Raw genomic sequence first — 25,683 nt, forward strand, 5'->3', positions numbered from 1 at the left:
ACACAAGCCTTTCTACAATCAAACAAAAGAAATAAGTAGGGGAGATAGGAAAAACAAATAAACAGACAAACTAAAACCTACTCATGGCCTTGGATGAGTCATTTGATCTTACTGGGTCTTGGTTTCTTCATCTACGAAATGAGGGGTTTGGGCAATATTTCTCATACATATTCTATTCATTCACACAGTCACCATTCTAGTTCAGGCCGTTATTATCTCTCAGTAAGCCTGCTGCAGTATTTTTCTAATTAGTCTCCTAAATGGTCCCTTTGCCTCAAGGTACTGCCTACTGTAATCTGTCTTCTAAACAGTCACCCAGGTGATTTTCCTGTAGCTCAGATCTGACCATATCACCCTTCCTCCTCTCCTCCCCCATTCAATAAACGACAATGGTTCCCTGTTACTTCTTGGATCATATTTAAAGCTCTTCATAGCCTGGCCCCAACTCACTTGTTATTCTATTATATATTACTTCCTTGTACGTACTATACAATTCAGTCAAACTGGCCTTCTTGGTGTTTCTGATGAGTATTCAGTTTCTCATCTCTAAATCATTACACTGGTTCTCCCCTATAACTGGAATATTCTTTCTCCTTAGTGTTTTACCCTTTGGAGTCCTTGTCTTCCTACAAGGCTTAGCTCTATCCCCTATTTTTGCATAAGATTGTTCCTGGGCACCCCACAAGTTTACTTTGCATCATTCTCTGTATGTGTTTTATTATATACACTATATGGGTATATGTTGTCTCCCTTTTAGAATGTAAGCTTCTTACAAGCAACTTTTGGACTGCTTTTGTTTTTGTCTTTTCATCTTTAGGTCCCAGAACATAGTAGGCACTTGATAAATGGTTGATTGATTAAAGTTTCTTCCATCTCTAACATACCATGATCATAAATTCACCCTTAAATGCTACCAAATATAGTTTTAGTTGCTCTGCAAGCAGTTTGGCTGAAGTTAATGTGGGCGATCATTTGGGAAGCCAAAGGAAAATTAAATTAGAGCTAGTGATTTGGGTGGACCTTAAGTCCTCTTGAGCCTTACTTTCTCCCCTCTCTCCTCTCCTGTATTCAACCTCCCTCATTACTTAATATGACCTGTCAGTAGCACCTTGTACAGACGCTTCTTCTGTCTGAGCCCTGATGACATGACAAAATCATGTTTTCCATCTCGGCACACTCAGTCATTATGATTAAAAACAACTTCCTTTCCTCTCTGCTCCCAATTTATCTACCAGAGAAGCTGGTATGGTCCACTTGGTTAGTAAGACTCCTCCCACTTAGCTTTCCCCTTTCATGCATTACCTTGGCCTTTCCAGGTTCTGTCTCTGTTGTCCTAAGTGTCCCACTTAGAATCCAGAAGGTGCTCTGAGATTATTTTGTAGTGTTGAAGGGTTAGAAATTGCTTTGAATAGGTGGGATGATAGCTAGGGTCTAGAAATCTTTTCCTTTTTGGAAAATTTTCATTAACTGTGTGAGAAAACATTTATTAAACACTTAACTCTGCTCCAGGCGTGTGAGATGGTCAGTGCCATCAAGGAATTTATATTCTATGTTGTGGACACTAGACATAGGAGAGTGGTAACCAGGGAAGGGTTTTTTGGTCTGGGAAATCACTGGGATAGTGAGTGAAACAACTGGGCAGTGGATTGACCCAATTTTTCCTGAAACAAAGGCAATTTTGAGTTGATTATAGTTCCCAGAGATAGAGAACTGTTTGGCAGCAGAGCTGGAGATGATGAGGATGAAGAAAAATGGCCCTGGGGAGTTCAGATCTAAGTGACTGACTTCTTTCTGGACATGATCTCTAGAAGTCCAGTTGGATGTTGGAATAGCAATAGTAGCAGCTAGGAGGGAAGTAACCAGGCCCTGGGGTAGGAGGTTAGGACATCTTTTTCTTATGCAGAAATGTTTACTGTACACATCTCTTCCTTTTGTAGTGTTACAAAAATTTGGGGAAGTTGCCCATAGGTTGGTAAATTTAGAAGTTTAGTAAAGGAATCCAATTCACTTAAGACTTTTAAGCAACTGAGATGTTGTAGATTACAACTTCAAGAACAATTTAGACAAGCTGGCTTCTGAGGTCACTTCTAACCAATGATCTATCATAGGGATCACTAGAGCAGTAAGAAGCACAGGCATACCTCATTTTATTGCACTTCACAGATATTGTGCTTTTTTTTTTAACAAATTAAAGATTTGTGGCAATCCTGCATTGAATACTTAAGTCTATTGGCACCATTTTTCCAACAGCATGTGCTCACATCATTTCTCTGTCACATTTTGTGTGTCACATTTTGGTAATTTTTTTAATATTTCAAACTTTTCATTATTATATCTGTGACAGTCATCTGTGATCAGTGATCTTTGATGTTACTATTATAATTGTTTATATACCCATGTATATAACCATGCCCATGCCCATGTAAGACAGTGAACTTAATTGATAAATGCCGCGTGTGCTCTAACTGCTCCACACAACGATATTGAAATTAAGCCAGCTAATAACCCTACAATGGTCTCTAAGTGTTCAAGTGAAAGGAAGACTCAGTCCATGGGGCAAACTTCATCATTATCTTATTTTAAGAAATTGCCATAGCAACTCCAACCTTCAGCAGCCTCCACCCTTATCAGTTAGCAGCCATCAACATTGAGGCAAGACCCTCTACCAGCAAAGATTATAACTTGCTGAAGGCTCAGATGGTAGAATTTTTTAAGCAATAAATTAATACATTTTAAAAAGATATAATACTGTTGCATACTTAATAGAATACAAAATAGTGTAAACATAACTTTTATATGCCCTGGGAAATCAAAAAATTTGTGTGACTCACTTTATTATGATATTTGTTTTATTGCTGTGGTGTCTGACTGAACCCATAACATCTCCAAGGTATTCGTGTAATGGGTTCGGGACAAGGGAAGAAATTTGCCAAGCTAAGTGGAAATTCTCCAGGTCTCAGCAGCAATCCAGAAGTCAAGGGATATTTGCAATGAACATTTATGCATAATGAAAAAATTTCTAATCCCCAGCAGTCATCCCACCAAGCTAAGTGAAATGTTTCTAGGTTTGAGCAATAGTACAGTAGGGAATGCTGACATTACAATCTATAGTATTTCTAGCAGTGGAGCAAGTGGAAAATTATGTCATAGGGTTTTTGCCTTTATTGCTCTGCTCCTTGAGGAGAGGGTGACCCAATTAATTAATCAATCCATTTCACAAATATTTATTTTATCTGTTTGCCTAAGTAGGGGAGACAATTTGTTGTTCAGTCATTTTTCAGTCGTGTCCAAGTCTTTGTGACCCCATTTGAGATTTTCTTGGCAAAGATACTGGAGTGGTTTGCCATTGCCTTCTCCAGCTCATTTTACAAATGAGGAAACTGAGGCAAACAGGGTTAAGTGATTGCCCAGGGTCGCGCAGCTAGTAATTGTCAGAGGCCAGATTTGAACTCATGAAGATGAGACTTCCTGATGCTAGGTCCAGCACTCTATTTGCTGTGCCACCTATCTGCCCCAAGGACAGAAAATAGGATTTGGAATAAAAAAGTAAGACATAGCCCCTACTTTCAAGGAGCTTGTATGGTAATTAGTTATACAAATAAATATAACTTAATAGTAGTTATCACTAATAAAGCACTTTAAGGTTTGCAAAGTACTCTACAAATATCTAATTTGATCCTCACAGCAACTTTGCCAGGTAGGGGCTATATTTACCCCCATTTTACAGATGAGAAAACTGAGGCAGACAGGGTTAAATGATTTGCCCAGGGTCACACAGCAAGTAAGTGTCTGAGACTGGGTTTGAACCCAGGTCTTGACTCCACATCCAACCATTTATCTGCTGTGTTACCTAAGGACAATTTAAAAGAAGTGTTAAACAGTCTAAAAAGGCTATGAAATTAGATAAGGAAGAAAATAATTTCCATCTGAGGGCAGCAAAGGATACTTTTTGGAGTGGCATTTTGACTCATGGAGTCTACAGCGTAAGTGTAGCTTGGACAATAGTGATGCTCATCGGAAAAGGGAAGAAATTTGCCAGGCTAAGTGGAACTTCCCAACATTCCGACAGTGGTAGTAAGGTAAGGAATATTTGTATAATTATATTTTGATATAATCGGAAATGGGGCTTTAAAAATTCCAGCCACCATCCAATGAAGTTCCCAGTAACTAGTAACAGAGAAGAATGGCACACAAGAGCTGAAAGAGATCTTGGAAGCAAGCTAATCCAATTCTGTCATTTTAGACAGGAGGAAACTAAGGCTGGGATAAGCATATTTCTCAATTCTTGATTATCTATATGTAGGAAATTCACTCTGTTGAGGGTTCTTAGTCTAGGGACTATGAATTTGGTTTCATTTTGTTTTTCCATGTTTTGATTGGACAGAGAACCATCAGTCCTGGAGTCAGGAGGACCTGAGTTCAAGAAAAACCCCAAATGAGATCACGAAGAATCTGACGTGCTTTTTAAAAAATTTTTAAATTTTTAAAATTTATTTATTAATATAAATTTATTTATTTTTAGTTTTCAACATTTACTTCCACAAGATTTTGAATTTCAAATTTTCACCCCATCTTGCCCCTCCCCCCAAGATGGCATGCATTCTGAATACCCCTTCCACTAGTCTGCCCTCCCTTCTATCTCTCCCCCCTCCTTCTCTTATCCCCTTCCCCTTCTGTTTTCCTGTAGGGCAGGATAGATTTCTGTACCTCGTTTCTTATATTTCTTATTTCCCAGTTGCATGTGGAAACATTTTTTATGTTTTGTTTCATTTATTTATTTATTTATTTATTTATTCATTTATTCATTTATTCATTTATTTATTTGTTTATTCATTCATTCATTCATTTATTTATTTTTAGGGCAATTGGGTTTAAGTGACTTGCCCAGGATCACACAGCTAGTGTCAAGTGTTTGGTCTGAGGCCGGATTTGAATTCAGGTCCTCCTGACTTCAGGGCCGGTGCTCTATCCACTGTGCCACCTACCTGCCCTGAAACATTTTTTTTAAACACGTGTTTTTAAAACTTTGGGTTCCAAATTTTCTCCCTTCCTCCTACCCCACCCACCCTCATTGAAAAGGCAAGCAACTCAATATAGGTTATACATGTGCAGTTATGCAAAACACTTCCATAGTAGACATGTTGTGAAAAATTAACTCTGTTTCCCTTAATCCTGTCCTGCCCCCCCATTTATTCTATTCTTTCTTTTGAACCTGTCACTCCTCAGAAGTACTTCCTTCTGATTACCCCTTTCCCAATCTGCCCTTCTCTGTATCATCCCCCCGCTGTCTTGTCCCTTTCCTCCCCTATTTTCCTGTAGGGTAAGACAGATTTCCATACCCAATTGAGTGTGTGTGTTATTCCCTCCTTAAGCCAAATCCTTTGAGAATAAGATTCCCTCATTTCCTCTCACCTTCTCCTGTTTTCCCTCCACTGTAAGAACCTTTTCTTGTCTGTTTTGTGCGAGATAATGTACCCATTCTACCTCTCCCTTTCTCCTTCTCCTAGTATAATCCTCTCTCACCCCTTAATTTTATTCTCCAGATATCACCCCTTCATCTTCAACTCACCCTGTGCGCTCTCTCTCTCTCTCTCTCTCTCTCTCTCTTCTCTCTCTCTCTCTCTCTCTCTCTCTCTCTCTCTCTCTCTCTCTCTCTCTCTCTCTCTCTCTCTCTTCTCTCTCTCTCTCTCTCCCCCCCTATACATACATATAATTTTCCCCCTCCCACTACCTTAATACTGACAAAGGTTTCATGAGTTATAAATATCATCTTTCCATGCAGGAATGTAAACAGTTCAGTCTTAATATGTCTCTTACGATTTCTCTTTCCTGTTTACCTCTTCATGGTCCACTTGAGTCTTATATTTGAAAGTCAAAAACAATATGTTTCAATATAATTGATTTCTTTTGTAATCCTATATATTTTACTTTATGCATTATAAAAGCTTTATACTGAGAATGAGTTCCTAAGTGTCACCATATTGAGAACAGGGTCCTTATGAGATGCCAAAAAGATAAACAACTGTCAGTCTAGGACTTTGTCCCAGACTGACTTTTTCTTTTGCTACTCAGTATCTTCTTCCTGGGCCTTCCAGCATCTTTCTGTGTCTTGAGTTCTGGGTATGCATTACTGGCCCTTAGGAAACTGTGGTCATTATGACTTGAGGGTTAACCACTCCCCAAATATCTAGTCCTTTGAGATTTGCTGAAGCTTTGAAAGTTTGCGTTTAGTATGCTGTTGCTTCGGGTTAGAGATATTTATTTTCCCTTCTTCAAATTCAAATATCCTTGTGGTTACATACCCTAGGATCTCACTAACAACTAGTCAGTCAGATTCTTTCAAATGACACAGCTGACTGAAGACTAACCAGGTGCTGAAAGCAAAGTCAATACAGACCACAGGGAAGCAGGCCTAGGTGGGGAGGCCAGGGCGTCAAGAGAACAGCATGGAGGCACAGCAGGAGAATGTATCCCAGAAGGAAGGAGAGGCTCATAATGGAGATGAAGGAGGGCAAAGAACATAAATGTCTTCTATCTCACAGTTTTATGGAGGGTTGGCCTTGACTATATTTTCAGTTACTGTAATTTTAATATTTTAATAATAATTTTAATATTTTAAATTTTGACTATTTTAATATTAACTAACCAAGCCAATTTGAGAGGAAAGGTAACTTCTATTGAGAGGGAAAAATAATGCCTAATGATGCCTAAAAAAAGATACTTAAAGTTAAACATGGGATAGAAGTCTTGTATTTATTTTCTGGTGATTTTGGATTATCTGTATTATAGGTGCTATTATTACTTTTTATCAGGAATTCAACAGACATCAATAAATTTGGCTATTGCAACATACAAAGAACAAGGAAAAATGGATTATATCTGAAACTGTGAGCTGTTGTTAAGACTGTTTTATAAAGCATATCTATTAAATTTAAGCTGTAGCAATTAATCTGTTTATTTTTCCATCTGAACTTCCTTATGCTTTCCTCTATGGCTTTTTGAAAGTCATTAGTACTCTTTGTTTTTTCTTTTGTTTATTTTCATCTCTTTCACTCCTATCCAATGATACCTCCTTACCCCTCCTCCTCCCCCAGAATCTCACACTAATAATATAAGTATAGTCAAAACAAAACAGATCTTTTCTATCCTTAGATAATGGAAAATCAACTCGGGTTTCCAAGTGAGTAATCCAATTTAAAAAGATATTATAAGAGGAAGGGGCCATGGAAATTGGGATGGAGAGGTGTCATCTCAGATTTAATTGTATTACCCTTAGTTCAGACCTTAATGGGATTTTAAGAACCCCTTCTTTCCTTCAAGCCTTTAGAATGGCCAAATCATAAATTCTGAAGGTCATCTGGCCCAGTTTCTTAAATGTTGGCAGATGAGTGACTAAATTAACTACCCTCATTTAAGGATGGTGATTATAAAATCTTTCTTGTTAGCTCCTGTTATTTTTTAACCTTAACTTTTTTTTTAAATTATAGACACTTCCCATATGATGAGGTTTTGCCCTTTGTCAAACAAAGGTAATAGATGCTATTTGCTAAACATCAACAGGGAATATTCATTAGTCTGCTATCATAGTGATGGTGATGGATTGGGCACCTCCAGCTACTCTATCTTTCTTCGTTTTCTGGGTCTCCTTTATAACCAATGACTTGAATTTACAACCAAGCTGAATAGGGTGAATGTAGTCTCTAGCTGAGAATAGTTCTGAATTAAGTGATCCACGTGGGAAATGAACATAGGTCCTTAGCCTCATTAGGAATGTGTGTTGATCAACTAAACAGATTATCTCTCTTCCTTACCCTATGCCAACCCAGATCCTTTTTTTTCCCCAAATCACCTAGAGATTAAGTTTGTCTCACCCTTGGGGACTGAGCTGAGAGAGCCTTTGGTCTTTCACACAGTAGGGGTTTCACAGGGTAAGTCTGCAGCAATAAAGCAATATCTCTCACCCTTTCTACTTCTTAACCACGCATTTCCCAGGACAGGCTGCCTTAGGGTTAGTTGAGAATTGCTTTTGGAATACCACTCCTAATAATAGCCAACATTTCTAAAGCACTTTAAGGTTTGTAAAGCACTATATATATAAAACCTCATTTGAGCCTCAGAACAATTCTTTGAGGTAGGTGCTATTATTATGTCTATTTTACAGATGAGGATTTGAATTCAGATTTTTAGATCTAAAGCTCTTACCCACTGTACCACCTAGCTGCCTTGATTACAAGACATTTTCAAGGAGCCCTGTGCAACAGTGGACCCAGCCCAAGAACCTAAGCTTCTGGTCTTCTATTAGATAAAGGTCTATTTTCCTTACTCATCTCTTGTAATTCAAGCCCTCTTCTCGGTAGTTCCTCCTCTCTCTCTCTCTCTCTCTCTCTCTCTCTCTCTCTCTCTCTCTCTCTCTCTCTCTCTCTCTCTCTCTCTCTCTCTCTCTCTCTCTCTCTCTCCCCCTCCCTCCCTCTCTTCCTCCCTCTGACTATACCCTATTTACTATAAGCAATGAATGTTCTCTGGATCAGAGATCTGATTTCATTGCACAGGAGTATTTGTTCTGACTATTTACTTAGAGTGTCTCCCAGGAAGTTAGAAATTTGGAGCCAGCAAGATAGTACAGTGGAAAGAGTGCTGAGCCTGGAGTCAGGAAGAGTCATCTTCCTGAGTTCAAATCTGTCCTCACATTCTTACTAGCTGTGTGACCCTGGACAAATCACTTAACCCTGTTTGCCTTAGTTTCCTCATCTGTAAAATTAACTGGAGAAGGAAATGGCAAATGACTTCAGGATCTTTGCTAAGGAAACCCCAAATGGGGTCATGAAAAGTCAGACATGACTGAAAATTACTGAACAAAATAAATGATTTCAGTGCAGAATCTTTGCAAGACATTTCATTCTCCAACTTAACATAGTTATGAGAGAACGATAGGGAAAATCTTTTCATTCTCTTAAGGATTTTGTGGAGTACAAATGTTTTTCAAAAAATCCACCCATGGGGCAGCTAGGTGATGCAGTGGATAGAACTCTGGCCTTCGAGTCAGGAGGACTTGAGTTCAAATGTGACCTCAGACACTTGACACTTACTACCTGTGTGACCCTGGGCAGTTCACTTAATCCTGATTGTCTCACCAAAAAACAAACAAACAAAAAATTAACCCATTTCATTGAAACAAAGAATGTTTAGTAAAATAAAGTTGATTGAATTAAAAAAAAATCCACCCATACAAAATAAATCCAATATGTGCAACTACAGTTAGAAAAAAACAAAAACAAAAATCAGGGAAAAAAAAAACCCTTGAATTTCTAAGGCTTGAACATAAATGCTTCCCTTATAGAAGCTCATGATAATGATATATTTTTTCTCAAAGATGCAGTAAAGAGGGAATACTATATATAACTACCATTTTTTCAGTTGGGACAGAGAGAGAGAGAGGGAGGGTGTATTTGTAAATGTTATAGTCAAGTCCTATCTCCTGTACCTCAATTGCATTCTTCATACGTGTTACAGGTTAGGAATTTGGAGTAAGGAAACAAGCAGCTGTTAAGTATTTACTTTGTGTCAGACACTGCTAACCACTAGGTATATGAATACAAGCAAACAGAATGACAGTCACTGCCACAAGAAGCTTACATTCTAATGGGGCAAAGACACAAAAGGCAGCTGAAAAGGGGGAGAGTTGAGGAAGCTACCTTCCTCTTGATTCTGGCTATGTGGCTGTCATAATTTATAAAAACAAAACATACTTCATAGTGCAAAAAACATTGTAATTTATTTGTTTGTTTTTAAACTGTCAGTTCTTAATGTGTGGAAAATGCTTTCCTGTGCAGCTAGACCAAAGGGAACTCTGGACATTCAAGGTTATCTCTGCTCCTTGTGATTTTGCAGCTAAGGTGGTGTAATCAAGGTTTATAAGACAACACTAGTTTATGAGACCCTGGGCAAGTCACTTAGCCCTGTTCACCTCAATTTCCTCATCTGTAAAATGAGCTGGAGAATATCTTTGCCAAGAAAACCTCAAATGAAGTCAAGAAGAGTCAGGTATGACTGAACAACAACAGGTTTGTGAGAGGCTCAGAAATACGACTTTTAAAAAACCCACCTATTTGTAGCACTAGAGAAAAGCATTTGTTTTACAGCTTTACACACTAAAACTGGGAAGTGTTAGTTGGAACAGCTGAGTTGAAAGAGACAAATCTTTTGTTTCAGAAGTCCTGTTTGGTTCTTGTTAAGAAGAGGGGTGTTTGGGAGTTTGGTCTGTCTTTTTTTTTTTTTTTAGTTAGATTTTGAATGGACTTTGGTTGTTTGGGTAGTACTCTGAAGGTATCAGGAGGGATTATCTTAGATAAGGAAGTGATCAAATGGGATAATATTGAATTCTTTCTAAATCCACACATTCATTGCTCAGGCCTTTCTTTTATTCCTTTTAAGAGCACATGGTTCCTGTTCCCTGTAGCAGAAGTATGCTTTGCTAAAATCATACAAACAAATTCCATCTGAAATTGGGCTAATCAGGAACTGTGCCCAATTGGGGATCATATCTAGGGCAGGAGTTTTGTTGAGTTTTCAGAGAGGAAACAAAATCACTGACAATAGTTTTGAGCTCATGTGATGTCAGGACACAATTCTTTTCAATGCTCATTTTTCCTATCCCTTTGTTGGTGTTTGTTCTTTCTCAACACAAGGCTGCTATAGTGCCAACGCTGGCAATGAGTGAGTGGGAAATCCATGTAAAATGACCTGATTATTTTCCTTTTTGGCAGTGGATGACTTGAGATAGGCTTTGGGGGATATTTGCTGAATAAGGCTGTTATGAATGGAGTAGGGAGTTCTTATGTCTTCAAAATGATTCTTACTCTGTTTTTATCCCCCTTGAACATTTTCCCTCCTAAACTAATACCTGCTCATCTTGTCTAGGGTCTAGAATTATTTCATTCCTTTTATCTTTGGCACTCAGCTTTGTGAATACTTTATAATAGTTTCTTGTAACCTGTCTTGATCATGACCTTTGAACCAGGTCAGCAGTTTTATATAGGTACCCACCACCATCATCTTCCACATTGAGGCAAAAATATACCTGATCACAGATGACCAGATGAAGGTTCTGAAGAGTTTGTCCCAAAGCTACCTTTTCTGATCATTAGCTTGATAAAGCTTTTTATATATACTATCAATATGTAGTCATGCCCAGAACCATTTTTGGCTTTGTTGCACACTTAGCCAATTACCTTCTGTCTTACTTTTCTAATGGCATCATTTGGAAAATGCAGTGATTCTTGTTTAAAAAAACAACAAGAAAACCATGTAAACCAACAAAACCAACAAAAACCACAACCCTGACAACTTTAGAATCTTGAGAAGAAATTATTATAAGGGTGCAAAGCAGCAGAATAATTTTTAAGGTCTGTGTTTTTATTCCCATATTTTGTATGGGTTATCTGGTAACAGGTAACAGCCTTTTTCAGGCCCTGTATTCTACTTGTGGTGCTGAGGATGTTTAAAATTGCATGAAAGAGTCTACCTTCCTTAATAATAATAATAATAGATAACATGCACAGATATATACTATGTCCCAAAAGTTTTAGTGCAGTTTCTTTGATAGCTTAAAATGCACTAATACTTTTGGAACACTATACATATGTAAATATTAAGGCTTACAAATCATGTGCATCACCACATTTTATCCTCACAACAGCTCTGTGAGGTAGGTGATACAGATATAATTATTCCCATTGTACAGACGAAGAAAATGAGGCTGCAGAGAGGTTGTCTCATGTCTATGGTAACATAGCTTATAAAAGTCGGAGGTGAGAATCAAAACTTACTGTGCTAGTTATGCTCCTCTGGACCAAAGAAAGCTTCATTGAGATTTTTTATTCAAGTCAATTTGAATGGAGTTAATTGAAGATTCAGCCAAAGTGTCATGGTAAGCTTGAGGAAACTATCTGGTCTTGGGATCATTGGGTCATCAATTTAAAGATGGTGTGTTGTGGGACAATAAGTTTTATAACATCAGGAGTTCTGGTTTATATTGTCAGAGTCTTAATTACCATGAGGTGAATGGGGCTTTGATCCAGGCATTGGCATCAGATGAGACATACTTATTCTCAGCATCATCTTCAGGACATTGGAATTATAGTATAGCTGCCACTCCCATGATCACATTGCCACGGCACCTCTCTCTCCTACCTTCTCTTTCATCCCTGATGGGAGCAAGGATGTAAGTATCAGACTGGCCTCTCCCAGCACGACTGTACCTGTGGTTGGACTGTCTTTTGCCCCCAAACTCAACTGTGCTTACCTTAGGTGAAAATATTTCTAATTTTGGCTCTTAGTACTTATTATATTATCACCTCCATTGCTATTGTAAGAAACAAGGAAACATTTCATAATGTAGCATTTCAGAAAGCAAGTCTGCCCGTTACAAATTTGCACGTGAAAGTGGAAAACAATTTCCTAAATCAGTGACCCATAGGCATGTAGGAGATCTGGGAAGCAATATTAAAGAGACATTAAATAATTGGTGTCTTGGAGTAGCTGATGGCCCCTTGCCATGACTTCTCTAACTCATATTGACTTTGTGGCTCCACAGAGATGGCTTGATACAGTGTTTCAAGTGTTAAGAGGTTATGTTCTTAGGTTTCCATCATCTTTTCCCTGTTTGCAATATGGATCCTATGGATTAGGGAGCTTTTGGGCTGTGCCAAAATAAATGTTTCTTGTTCTGTGTCTTATCTAAAGCAAACAACAGGAAAAAGAGAAATTGATAAATGAAAGTATTTAAAAAATCTGTTGGCCAGTTTGATTGGAAATAAAAGGGAATATAACAATTCCTTTCTCTTTTCTCCCCTTAATGCATTGAGTATTTGAGGTTTACAATGTAGGAAGGGGAGATGTGTGTTGATTTAGTTGGACAGAAGATTAGGGCTCTAAACAGAAATAGAGTTATTTTTGTCTGGTTTTTGAAGTCATCTTAGGCTTCACTGATCTTCTAGCTGTTGGTTTGGGTTCCCAGAGCCTCTCTAGACATGGATTATCCTAAATGAATGTACTGCATGTTTTTCACCTTTGCTCTACATACTTCTACAGAATGGGAAATGATCCAGAAGAGCAAAGGGGATCAGCAAGGCCTTTTGTTGACAAGGTGACTTTGTCATTGGCCAGCTCCAGTGAAATGTGGACTTTGTGAAGGTGCTTATCTTTGAAGGTGCATGACAAATTTGAGTTATACTTTGTAATAGCTTTGAGATGATATGTTGCTCTTCAAAGAAGTTGGTTTGGTCAACAAGAATGCATTTATCCACTTGTCAATCCAAATGAGGTAAAATACTTGCAATTTGAGAGTGATTTTATGAAGAAAATATTCATATTCTCTTCACTGATCTAATTCTCTCTTCTTCCACCTCCATGTATTCGTATTTGTTATCCTCTATGCTTATACTAGACTCCATTCACATCTCTGCTTATTAAAATCTTTCTCTTCCTTTAAGGTGGAGCTCATGTACATTCAAGCAATTTTTCAGTGCTTATTATGAGCTAGACATTCTGCTATGCATTGGGAACACAAATATACAAGTGAGTCAGACTTTACCCTCAGGGAGCTTATGTTTAACTGGGGGGGGGAGAAGAAGTATATCATGTTTAGAGATAAGTGAATGCAAGATATATACAAAATAAAATATAAGCCAAGATGTAGGGGGAGGGAGGAGAACACCAAGCTGTGGGAGTAGGGAAAAGGTCCCTTGACATATCTGACACTTGAGCTTAGAGTTGAAAAGAGCCAAGAGTTGCAAGAGAAAGAGGTGAGGAGGAAGAGCATTTCAGGCATGGATGAAAACCTCTCTATAGAGAGACCAAAGATGGAGTAGTATACACAGGCAACAGCAAAAAGGCAAATTTGACTGGAACATAGAGGCAAAGCCTGAGCCAGTTTGTAAAAGGCTTTAAATGCCAAACAGAGTAGTTTTTATTTTAGCCCAGAGGCAAGGGGGAGCTCCTGAATCTTTTTGAGCAGAGAGAAACATAGTTAGGTCTGTATTTAGGGATAACAATTTGGCATCTATGTAGAAAATGGTCTGTAGAGGGGAGATGCAGGAAGGCAAGTCTAACAGCATTGCAAAAGGCCTGGAGGTAAAGGCCTGGACTAGGGCAGTTGTGGTGTAAATAGAGAGAAGTAGATGATATAATTGATGCTAAGGAAGTTGAAGCAACAAAACTTGGCATTACATTGGATTGGGTGGAGCAGGTGGTAAGTGAGTGACAGTGAAAAGGGAAGGATGGTGCCTAGTTTCTGAACTTGGAGTGATAGGGAGTATAATGATACTCTCCACATAAACAGGGTATTTAGAAGAAGGAATAAGAGAATGAGTTTTGTTTTGGACATATTAAGGTTGAGACATCAATGGAATATCCATTGACATGCCAAGTGAGCGACTGGAAATGTGGAAGTGGAACTCAGGGTGGAGACGAAGACTAGATATGTTAATTTGGGAGTCATTTTTATAGCAATGATAATTGAATCCTTGAGAGTTGAAGAGATCACTAAGAGAGTGAAGAAGAGAAGGTCTCAAGATCCACTTATATACAGGGAATAGGATGATAATAATAACAGCAAGTACATACGTAGTACTTTACAATTTACAAAGTACTTTCCATATATTAATCTCTTTTTATCCTCACAACAATCCTGTGAAGTAGCTACTATTATTCACCTTGTTTGATAGATGAGAAAACTGAGGACAACAGAGGTGAAGTGACTTTACTAGGGTCGCATAGGAAGTTTGGTCGTTCAAGTCTTCCCAACTCCAAGTCTAGCGCTCTAGCCACTGCCCAACCCAGTGGCTGTTATGGGATTGGATGATGATCTAAAACACCTGGTAGGGAACATAGAAAGAGAACTGTGAAAGAACTGTGTTATGAAAAGTCTAGGCAGGCGAGATTATGCAGAAGGAGAGGGTTACCAATAGTATCAATGTCTGCAGAGAGCTTAAGAAACCTGAGGACTGAGAATCAGTTGGATTCAGCAATAAAGAGATCATCTCTGATCCTGGAGAGAGAGAGTCATTGCAGTCAAGCAGTGGGAATGGAAGCTGGACTGAGGAAGTTGAGAAGTGAATGAAGGATTAGAAAGGGGAGGCAATGAGGCTAGTTTTTTTCTAGCAGTTTGGTTATGAAATAGAGTATAGATGTAGGTTGATAACTTGAGGGACTAGCAGAGTCAAATAAAGGTTTTCAAAGAATAATGCTGAGCCAGGCATGTTAAAATGCAGCAGGGAAGTCACCATTGGGTAAAAAAAAAAAGGTTGAAAATTGTAGAGAGTTCAAGGACAATTTAAGGAGCTAGTTGCTGGAAGAGGCCAGAGGAGATGGCGTCAAAGAAACAAGTAAAGGGTTCATTGCAGCTAGACATGAATGTCACACTTCTCCTTTGCAATGATGACATTTGACCTTTTTTCTTTTTAACAGTTATTTGTGCGCACATCTTATCACTCTTTAAGACCTTAAGCTCTTTGAGGTTGGTGATTGAATATATATTTTTTCAATTTCATGTCTCCCACTGGGCAGTGGCTAGAGTGCTGGACTTGGAGTTGGGAAGACTTGGGTTCATAGCCTGACTTGACCACTTATTAACTATGTGAGCTGGGGGAAGTTGCTCAGTTTTCTTATCTGTAAAATGAGGTCAATAATAGTACCTATCTCATAGTATTGTTGTGAGCATAAAAAGAGGTATTTCCCTTAACTGAAAATGATCTCTATCTTTCCATATTTTCCCAGAGCACTTTATTTAAACCTCTGCTTTTCTCTTCCTACATCCTCCAACATGCTGTAGCCACTTTATTAGATTGAAAGGTTCCTGAAGGCAGGGAGTATGTCATTTTCTATCTTTGTATCCCTAGTATCTAACACAATACTTTGCACAAAATATATACCTAATAAATGTTTGTGGAATTGAATTGGACATAATTGGCACTTTGTACATATTTCTTTTTTTAATATAAATTTATTTATTTTTAGTTTTCAATATTCACTTCTGCAAGTTTTTGAGTTCAAAATTTCTCACCCCTCCCCCCACCCCAAGATGGCATGCATTCTGAATACCCCTTCCCCTGGTCTGCCTTCTCTTCTATCTCTCCCCCCTCCCTTCTCTTATCCCCTTCCCCTTCTATTTTCCTGTAGAGCAGGATAGACTTCTGTACCTCCATTTCCTGTATTTGTTATTTCCCAGTTGCATGTGAAAACATTTTTTTTAAAACATGTGTTTTAAAACTTTGAGTTCAAATTTTCTCCTTCCTCCTCCCCACCTCATTGAAAAGGCAAGCAACTCAATATAGGTTGTACATGTGCAGTTATGCAAAACACTTCCTTAGTAGACATGTTGTGAAAAACTAACTCTATTTCCCTTAATCCTATCCTGCCCTCCCATTTATTCTATTCTTTCTTTTGACCCTGTCCCTCCTCAGAAGTATTTGCTTCTGATTACCCTCTTTCCCAATCTGCCCTCCTCTCTATCATCCCCTGCTCTCTTGTCCCCTTCTCCCCCTATTTTCCTGTAGGGTAAGACAGATTTCCATGCCCAATTGAATGTGTATGTTATTCTCTCCTTAAGCCAAATCCTATGAGAATAAGATTCCTCATTCCCTCTCACCTTCCCCTGTTTCCCTCCACTGTGAGAGACTTTTCTTTTCTGTTTTTTTTTGTGAGATAATTTACCCCATTCTACCTCTCCCTTTCTTCTCGAGTATCATCCTCTCTCATCCCTTAATTTTATTCTCCAGATATGACCCCTTAATCTTCAACTCACCCTGTGCCTCTATCTATCTATCTATCTATCTATATATACATACATATAATTTTTTTCCTTCAACTACCCTAATACTGACAAAGTTCATGAGTTACAAATATCATCTTTCCATGCAGGAATGTAAACAGTTCAATCTTAATAAGTCTCTTATGATTTCTCTTTCCTGTTTACCTCTTCATGTTCCACTGGAGTCCTGTATTTGAAAGTCAAATTTTCTGTTTAGCTCTGGTCTTTTCATCAGGAATGCTTGAAAGTCCTCTATTTCACTGAATGACCATTTTTTCCCCTGAAGGATTATACTCAGTTTTGCTGGGTAGGTGATTCTTGGTTGTAATCCTATCTCCTTTGCCCTCCAGAATATTATATTCCATGCCCTGCGGTCCTTTAATGTAGAAGCTGCTAAATCTTGTGTTATCCTGATTGTGTTTCCACAGTACTTGAATTGTTTCCTTCTGGCAGCTTGTAATATTTTCTCCTTGACCTGGGAACTCTGGAATTTGGCTACAATATTCCTAGGAGTTTTCCTTTGGGGATCTCTTTCAGGAGGAGATCTGTGGATTCTTTCAATTTCTATTTTGCCCTCTGGTTCTACTATATCAGGGCAGTTTTCCTTGATAATTTCTTGAAAGATGATGTCTAGGCTCTTTTTTTGATCATGGCTTTCAGATAGTCCAATAATTTTTAAATTCTCTCTCCTGGATCTATTTTCCAGGTCAGTTGTTTTTCCAATGAGATATTTCACATTGTTTTCTAATTTTTCATTCTTTTGGATTTGTTTTACAGTGTCTTGATTTCTCATAAAGTCACTAGCTTCCAATTGCTCTATTCTAATTTTTAAGGAAGTATTTTCTTCAGTAATCTTTTGGACTTCCTTTTCCATTTGGCCAATTTTTCTTTTTAGGGCATTTTCTCCTCATTGGCTTTTTGGACCTCTTTTGCCATTTGGGTTAGGCTGTTTTTTAAGGTGTTATTTTCTTCAGTATTTTTTTGGGTCTCCTTTAGCAAGCTGTTGACTTGTTTTTCATGATTTTCTTGCATCACTTCATTTCTCTTCCAGTTTTTCCTCTACTTCCCTTACTTGCTTCTCAAAATCCCTTTTGAGCTCTTCCAAGGCCTGGGACTGATTCATATTTTTCTTGGAGGCTTTGGATGTAGGAGCTTTGATTTGTTGTCTTCTTCTGGTTGTATATTTTGATCTTCTTTTTCACCAAAGTAAGATAATATAGTCTGACTCTTTTTGTGCTGCTTGCTCATGATCCCAGACAATTACTTGAGTTTTAAACTCTTTGTTAAGGTAAGAGTCTGCTTCCAGTCCCAAGCTTCAGGGGTTTGTGCAGCTGTTTTCAGAGATACTTGTAGGGACCTGTAAATTTTCAATTCTTCCAAGGTGGTATGATAAGGGGCGAGGTGTTTACTCCTTTCCTGGCCTGTGACCACAAGTATTCCTTTCTGTCCTGTAACTGTGAGGAGGGGTTCCTCTACAGCCACTACAAGCTCCACCACAGCCAGCTCCTCCTCACCCAGCATCGCAGCCCAGAACTGTGACCCAGACCCACACATAGGCAAAGCAAGAGATTCCTGTCTCAGCACTGGCAAAGAGATCCCTGCAATCCCTCTCTGATCAGCCACTGGATTCCCCCTAAGTCTGTGGGAAGCTCGGGAAGCAGCTGCCCCCCCAACGGCCATGCTCTTGGGGAATGCAGCTGAAACCCTGCCTTCCTCTCTGAGCACCGACAGAAACAGACTTTTCCCACTGACCGTCTAAGTTGTCTTTGGCATTAGTGGATTGAGGAGTCTGGAAACCTCCACAGCTGCCCCCACCAATTCACTCCTCTGAGGCCTGCTCCATATTTGCTGAGGCCTGCACGCCCACTCCGTGCTGCGCTCCTCTACCACCCCGGCACCATACACCATTCTGATTGATCATCCAGGTTGTCTTGGGCTGGAAATTTGTTTCACTCTGTCTTTTTGTGGGTTCTGCTGCTTCAGAATTTGTTTAGAGCCATTTTTTATGAGTATTTGGAGGGGTTTAGGGGAGAGCTCAAGAAAGTCACTGCTTTCACTCTGCCATATTGGCTCCGCCCCCTTTGTAAATATTTCTTGAATTGAAATATATTCATCCATACATATGGCTAGTGTTTAACCACAAGGTATGCCATGGGAGGAAACAAAAAAAGGACTAAAAAGCAGATGAATAATTTTTTTTAAGCTAGAAGAATTAAATCAATGCTACCATTGTCTCTGGAAAGGACATGCTCATTGGTTCTTCTATTGTCCTCTCACCCATTCTTTGACTTCCCAGGTCATGTCTTTGAGACTTTTCTGAGTGGTGATGGGTGGGTAAATGAGGGCAATGAAGAGGGGGGGATGGTAGGACTTGTCTTAAATTTTATTTTTATGTCCTTAGTAGTTGATACAGTGATTGTCTCATAGTAAATACTTAATAAATGCTTTTCATTCATTCACATATCTTACTTTGTGACACAGTCACCAGTCTGAAAAACCTTACGGACCTGGAGAGAAATAAAACATCAAGAGACAGCTTGGTACCATAGAAAGAACACTGACTCTGGATTCTAAAGACTTGGGTTTGTATCCTACCTTTGATACTTAAAATAGCACGCTTACTAGAAATATGACCATCACAAAGTTACTTAACCTCTTCCAGTCTATTTCCTTGTCTGTAGAATGAGGGGATTAAATTAGATGGCCTTTGAGGTCCATTTCAGCTCTAGATCTAAGATCTTATATTGTTGTTCAGTCGTTTTTTAGACATATCTGACTCTTTGTGACCCCATTTAGGGTTTTCTTGGCAAAGATGCTGGAGTTGTTTGCCATTTCCTCCTTTAGCTCATTTTATCTACAAGGAAACTGAGGCAAACAGGGTTAAGTGACTTGCCCAGAGTCACAGAGCTAGTAAGTGTCTGAGGCCATATTTGAACTCACAAAGGTAAATCTTCTTGATTCTGACCCAGTGCTCTATCTACCGCACCACCTAGCTGCAGTAAGATCCTGCATAAACGTTCACAAATACTTACAATATAGAATGTTATCATTGCAAGATTGAGATCTGGAAGAGGTGCCTGAATATTCATGTCTAGCTGGGGTAATTTCAGAAGTCTTTTTGGAGGAGGTGGCTCCTGAGCTGGGCCCTTAAGGAAGGGAAGAATTTCAACAGATTCTCACGTGGAGAAAATCCAGTTCCAGGCATAACAAACAAGAAGTGCAAATGCACAGAGGTGGTAAAGGGCAGAATCAGATAAAAAGTTATCAATTAACGAAATGGATCCAACACTAAAGAAAAGTCAATGTTTAATCTAGGCTTCATGGCTTCTCTGTTTTTATGTACACCTGGATCCTGAGAGCTTATATTAGCCTAGGCTTCCTCATTCTGCCCACCTTTTAGACCTGCTGGTGTCGCTCACGGCACTGCTTAGTTCTTTGAGTGACCTGCAAAGGCTGTAGAAGCTGTTGATCTCTGGCATGGATGAAAAGCAGACTGTGGTTTCCCGCGGCATCTCAGGCTTAAGCTTTGAGGTCAAGCTTAATCCTTTTGTTGCTATGAGGTTTTGAAGAGTTGATAAATATGGTAACTTTTTATACCCAGATCAGTTCTCTATCACCGACACATGAACTTCAGGAAACCCACACTTGATCCAATCATCCCTAAAAGTTATTTTCCTATATCTCTACACTCTCTCTCTCTCTCTCTCTCTCTCTCAGTGTGTGTGTGTGTGTGTGTGTGTGTGTGTGTGTGTGTGTGTGTGTGTGTGTGGCTAAATTCCTTGAGAAAGCTATTATTGGTGCCTCCACTTCTATCTTCTAAACCTCTTCATTCTGGCTTCTAACCTCATCATTCAACTCAAACTGCTCTTTCCAAAGCTACTGATTTTTGAACTGTCAAATTGAATGGCCTTTTATCAATTTTCACCCTCTTGGCCCCTCTGTTGCCTTTGACACTGTCGATTATCCTGTTTTTCTGGATACTTTCTTTTCTTTAGATTTTGTTCACCCTATTCTCTCCTGGGTCTCCTCATACTTGACCGACCATCTTCATCCTCTTTTGCTGAATCTTCCTCCAGGTCCTGCCCACTAACCATGTGTGTCTCCCAAAGATGTGCCATTTACCCATTTCTCTTTTCCCTCTATACTACTTTGCTTGGAGAACTCACCAGTTCCTATGGATTCACTTAAAATTTTCTTACAGATGCTTCTCAGATCTATTTATCCAGATTTGACCTTCAGGCTCACATCACCAACTGCCTATTGGGCATGTCAAAATCAATATTTCTTCCTACATCCTCCCTCTTCCCAGCTTCTTTATTAATGACAAGCTCACCACCATTGTCACAGTCACAGAAGCTCAGTGTCATTTTCACACTTATTCACACTCACCTATGTATCCAATCTGTTGCCAAGTCTTGTTTCACCCTACTGCATTTATTTTTGTATATATCACCTTCTCTCTACGCACACAATTGCCACCCTGGTATAGACCCTTATCACTTCATCTGTTGGTTTCCTTGTCTCAAGTCTTCCCCCATTCCAATCTATCTCCTATACTGCTGCCAACATCATTGTTTCAAAGCCTAGGTCTATGTCACTGTTACTCACTGCCCAGCTCAACAGCTCTTAGTAGTTCCTTATTGCTTCTAGGGTAAATTTTTTATTTAAAACCCTTAGCAGCTAAGCTCTAGACTAACTTTCTGGACTTATTTAGGGTAAAATGAACACTTAAACAATAATTTAACACCAAATAATGTAAAAAATTAAATTTATTACATTTTAGCAGAAAAGAAAAAATTTGTTATTGACCTTACTTTTCAGTAAGAAATGGTTTCCAAAGACAACAGTGAGTTAGAATATAAGCTCATCTTTAACATCTTACAAAAAAACTTGATAGGTCATTGTGAAATGAGCAGAATCAACTCATAAAGCACTTAGGAATAATGAATGGTAAAGCCATTTTAAAGAAAGTTTGGCAAGATATCCAATGAAGCAGAGTCAATCCCAAGGGCTTTCAAGGATGAAAACCGAAGAGCTACAAATGCAAGAAAAATGGAAAAGTTTTGTAAGAACCATTTCAAAAAGGTGGTTTTTTTTCCATCAAGAAAGTGGAAGAAGCACCTTTTGGAGCCTAACATAGTCCTTGAGGTGCTTAGAGAGGAGGTAGAAATGACGTTGAAACAAGAAAAGAACAAGGACAGGAAAATCAATAAGGTTAGGTTAAATATATGTGTAAGCAATTTGCACTGAAGGTGAAACAATTGTGAGAGCACTGAGGGACCAATTAACAATGTATCTAAAGGAAGGGAAGATACCAAAAGTGTGGAGAAAAATCCCAGACCTTATCAACACTGAAAAAGGTGGGCAAAAGACCACTAATAATTACTGAACTATATGCCTGTTCTCTCATATATACAATTTTAATGAGTTATCTATATATTAATTGAGGGCATCTTCAATGAAGACATTTAGAAGGAAATAAGCATTCTTTCTCACAAGTGATACTCAACAGTGAATCACATCTTCCTTCACTGAAGTACTACTCTATTACCCAAGCGCGGCTGGCCATTTGTAAGCTCTGGTAGGCTTCAAGAATGGGTTAGCAGGGGTCTCCATCATCTGGGACTAGCCCAGGGGTTGGGAACTTGTGGCCTTCTAGGTCCTCAAGTGCAGCCCTCCGACTGAATCCAAACTTCACGGAACAAATCTTGTGAAATCTGGAGTCAGTCCTTCACTTGAGGACCTAGAGGGCCACATGAGGCCTTGAGGCTGCAGATTCCTCCACCCAGATTAGCCTCAATTAATTTGAGGAGTCTCATGACTAGATTGAATACCAAGAGATCAATTTTTTTTCAGCTTCTCATGAAGATGGCCTTGTAAGGACAAGAAGAGTCACTGATCTTTCAGTGTAGGAAATTCTGGACCAATGAAAGAACAGATCTTGGAAATATTAAAGTAAGGAGTATACTTTGAGTAAAGCCCCTTGTCACTCTCTGCATGTAAAAGCTCTAAGCAGGGAAATTCAAGTAGAAAGGAATTAGAAATGGGAACCTAGACACCCCATCCTTGTTGAAGGTGGTGAACAAGAGTGAGAAAGAAAGAAAACAAATCAAGAGATGAAGAACCCGATAAACAAAGGTTATGAGACACAATACGCCTGACACTTGCTCTTTGATGCTAAAAAAAAATGAAAAAAAAAACTGCCTTAAAACCACTGTAAAAAATAGAGTCAAGTGTTCTGTCATTTCCTCCTGTGGTAGTATTGGATGTGGTCAGATTCTTCTGGTACTGCTCTGCTTACCTTGATTTTCCATTCTTTACCACCTACTCTCTGTTCCATATTTTAAAAGCCTCTTTTAAGAGTCCATTATGCTCAGTGCAATAGTGTTAGAAACTGATGTATGTAGATACCAGAAAGGAAGCAACTAGTCTTTCCACTGAGCAAGAGGAAGAAGGAGGTTACAAGGGCAGTCCATGGTGAATACCACCATATAAAGTACAAGGAGGGCACCATTATTTAGTGCTTCATTCAGATATGAATTTCAGTGGATTATAGATGTAGAGCTGGAAAGACCTGAGAAGGGAATCCAATCCAATCCTTTCATTTTTACAGATAAGAGAAACTGAGGCTCAAGGGGGTTAAGTGACTTGCCAGTGGTTACAGAGTTGTGAGCTTCAGACAGGCTACATTGCTAGATTATGGTGGGTATTTAACAATTTCTTATTGATTAGTTGATTTATAATTTAATCACCTTGCAAAAATCAATTTCTTCACTTTTAACAAGAATGGTGATGGTTCTTTCCCTGAATTATTTTTGTAGAGATGCTGTGAATTTCTGTAATTAAATGAATGGCCAAAATATAAATAACAAAGAGAAGAAAAACCTAGGTTCTACATTCAATTCAGTTCAATTCAATAAACATTTATTAAGTATGTGCTAAGTGCCAGGCACTGTGCTAAGTGCTGGGGATACAGAAAGAGGCAAAAGACAGTCCTGCCCCCAAGGAGCTTACCAGTCTAATGGAGGAGGCAACACGCAAACAAATCTATTCAAAGCAAACCATATACAAGATAAATAGGAAATAATTAACAAAGGAAAGACACTGAAATTAAGAGGGGTTTGGAAATGCTTCCTGTAGAAGGTGAGACTTTTAGTTGGGACTTAAAGGAAGCCAGGGAGGTCAGTAGTCAGAGCAAAGGTGGAGAACATTCCAGGCATGAAGGACAGCCAAAGAAAAATGGTCAGAGCCAAGTTTAAAATAACTATTATTTGAGAGACATTGTTATATAGTGACCCTTGAAGCCATTTGGGTTCAAGCTTTGCTGCTGACACGTACTAATTGAGTGACCGTAAGTAAGTCACTCAGTGTTCTAGGCAACACTCTAAGATGCCAAGTTTCAGAGAAGGAACTAATCTGCATGAATAGGGAGCTGCCTTACGGTGTAGTCCTTTTATCAATGAAATTATAGGTCAGGTCTCTATCCCCAACTATTACTTGCATGATCTTTTCTTTATTGAATTTAAAATGTAGTCAAGCTACCTTACTTGTTCATTGTTGACTATTTCCTTTCCTCTCCCTTATTATGAAGGAGTGTGAGGGGGGCAGGCAAGGGAAGAGCAAAATGTGATGAGAAATGAGAAACTAGATTTCCAAAATGATTCCCAAAGTAACAGACTGAAAATCTGACAGGTTCAGTTCAGTTTTTAAAATAGTGGTTAAGGAAAGAAAGTGTCAAATGACTGTAGCATGTTTTATCATCTCTCGGTAAATAATGTGCTTGTTTAAAATATGGTTGGCCTCTTTAAACAGGAAGTTGAGAGGATTAAAGTGAATGTTTGTGCCTGGCTTCAAAATCTGAGGGTACTAAGAATGATTATTGCCTGTGAGCCAAGAATTCTTTTGCCTTTCACAGGACCAGGTCATTCCTGAGCTTGTCCACAGAGTCATGAGACAGAGTTCAGGCACTTTTCTATCAGAACGGACTTTGCTCAGACATAATCACAGTAATCTTGGAGTTGCATACCAGAAGTCAGTTGTTGTTCTTGGAGGCTTTTTTATTTAACTAGGATTTTTTTTTCCTCTTCCCTTGGTGTCTCACTTTAATTATGAACTTTTCAAACACTGATTAAAAAAATGAATCAATGCACAAGAAATGACCCATGCTGAAGTCTGGGGAAGGATGACTGAGGGGAAGAGAGATTTCTGAGGCAGGGGGGAGGAAAGGGAAGAGAAAGGCCATGGGAAGAGGCCAACTTCACTTCTATTTTTTCTCTGTGATACCTAATGTGTAGGGAGGAAATGACGTTTTAGTTAAATACCTTTAAAAAGTGCTTAGTAGGCAAATGTTTTTGACGTGTCGTCATGATGAAAAACACATGCAGATGCTGTTAAAACATGAGAAATATCTTGAGTTCTTGCCTGTGTACCCTGTATGTGTGTAAATATTTAACTAGAGAAATGGTCACATGAGAACCACTCCAAAGCAATCTTGGAGGCAGGAAGCCACAAATGATAGGTTTGAAATTTACCATGCATGGCTTATGTGTCCAGATAAGTACAGCCAAATGAAAAGGCTCAGCGAGGTTTATAAATAGCAGCAAGCTTGGGTGGGAAGGATTGAAGGGAATTTTAATAGACTTTTCTCAAGTGTAATCCGGACACTTGGTATATACCAATCCGAGCACAAAACCTTGTATATGAATGATTTGTTCAGTTATGTGTTTTGAGTCTTGAATGTATTAATCTTTTAGTTATATAGGCAGCTAAGGCACCACTGTAGGATCATAAATGGTCTTATAGGATTTTTTCTTGAACTAGAAGAAAGGGCTTTAGCAATCATCCTGTCTAGCCCCTTCATTTTATTTATTTTTATA

At 38.8% G+C, this 25,683-nt stretch overlaps 1 protein-coding gene across 6 annotated transcripts in view; it reads left to right on the forward strand.

Annotated features, from left to right (window-relative positions):
- The window catches only part of IPCEF1 (interaction protein for cytohesin exchange factors 1), a 219,643-nt gene that overhangs the window by 23,527 nt on the left and 170,433 nt on the right, over positions 1–25,683 (forward strand). The window contains exon 3 of one of the 6 annotated variants that reach the window (XM_020986647.2): positions 19,289–19,389. The exons of the other annotated variants lie outside the window; for them this stretch is intronic. The gene's annotated coding sequence lies outside the window, so the exon portion shown is untranslated. The remainder of the gene's footprint in view (positions 1–19,288; positions 19,390–25,683) is intronic. 6 annotated transcript variants of the gene reach the window in all.

The sequence above is a fragment of the Phascolarctos cinereus genome, unplaced genomic scaffold (genome assembly GCF_003287225.1).
Source record: "Phascolarctos cinereus isolate Bilbo 61053 unplaced genomic scaffold, phaCin_HiC Scaffold_5;HRSCAF=322, whole genome shotgun sequence".
Lineage (NCBI taxonomy): Eukaryota > Metazoa > Chordata > Mammalia > Diprotodontia > Phascolarctidae > Phascolarctos > Phascolarctos cinereus.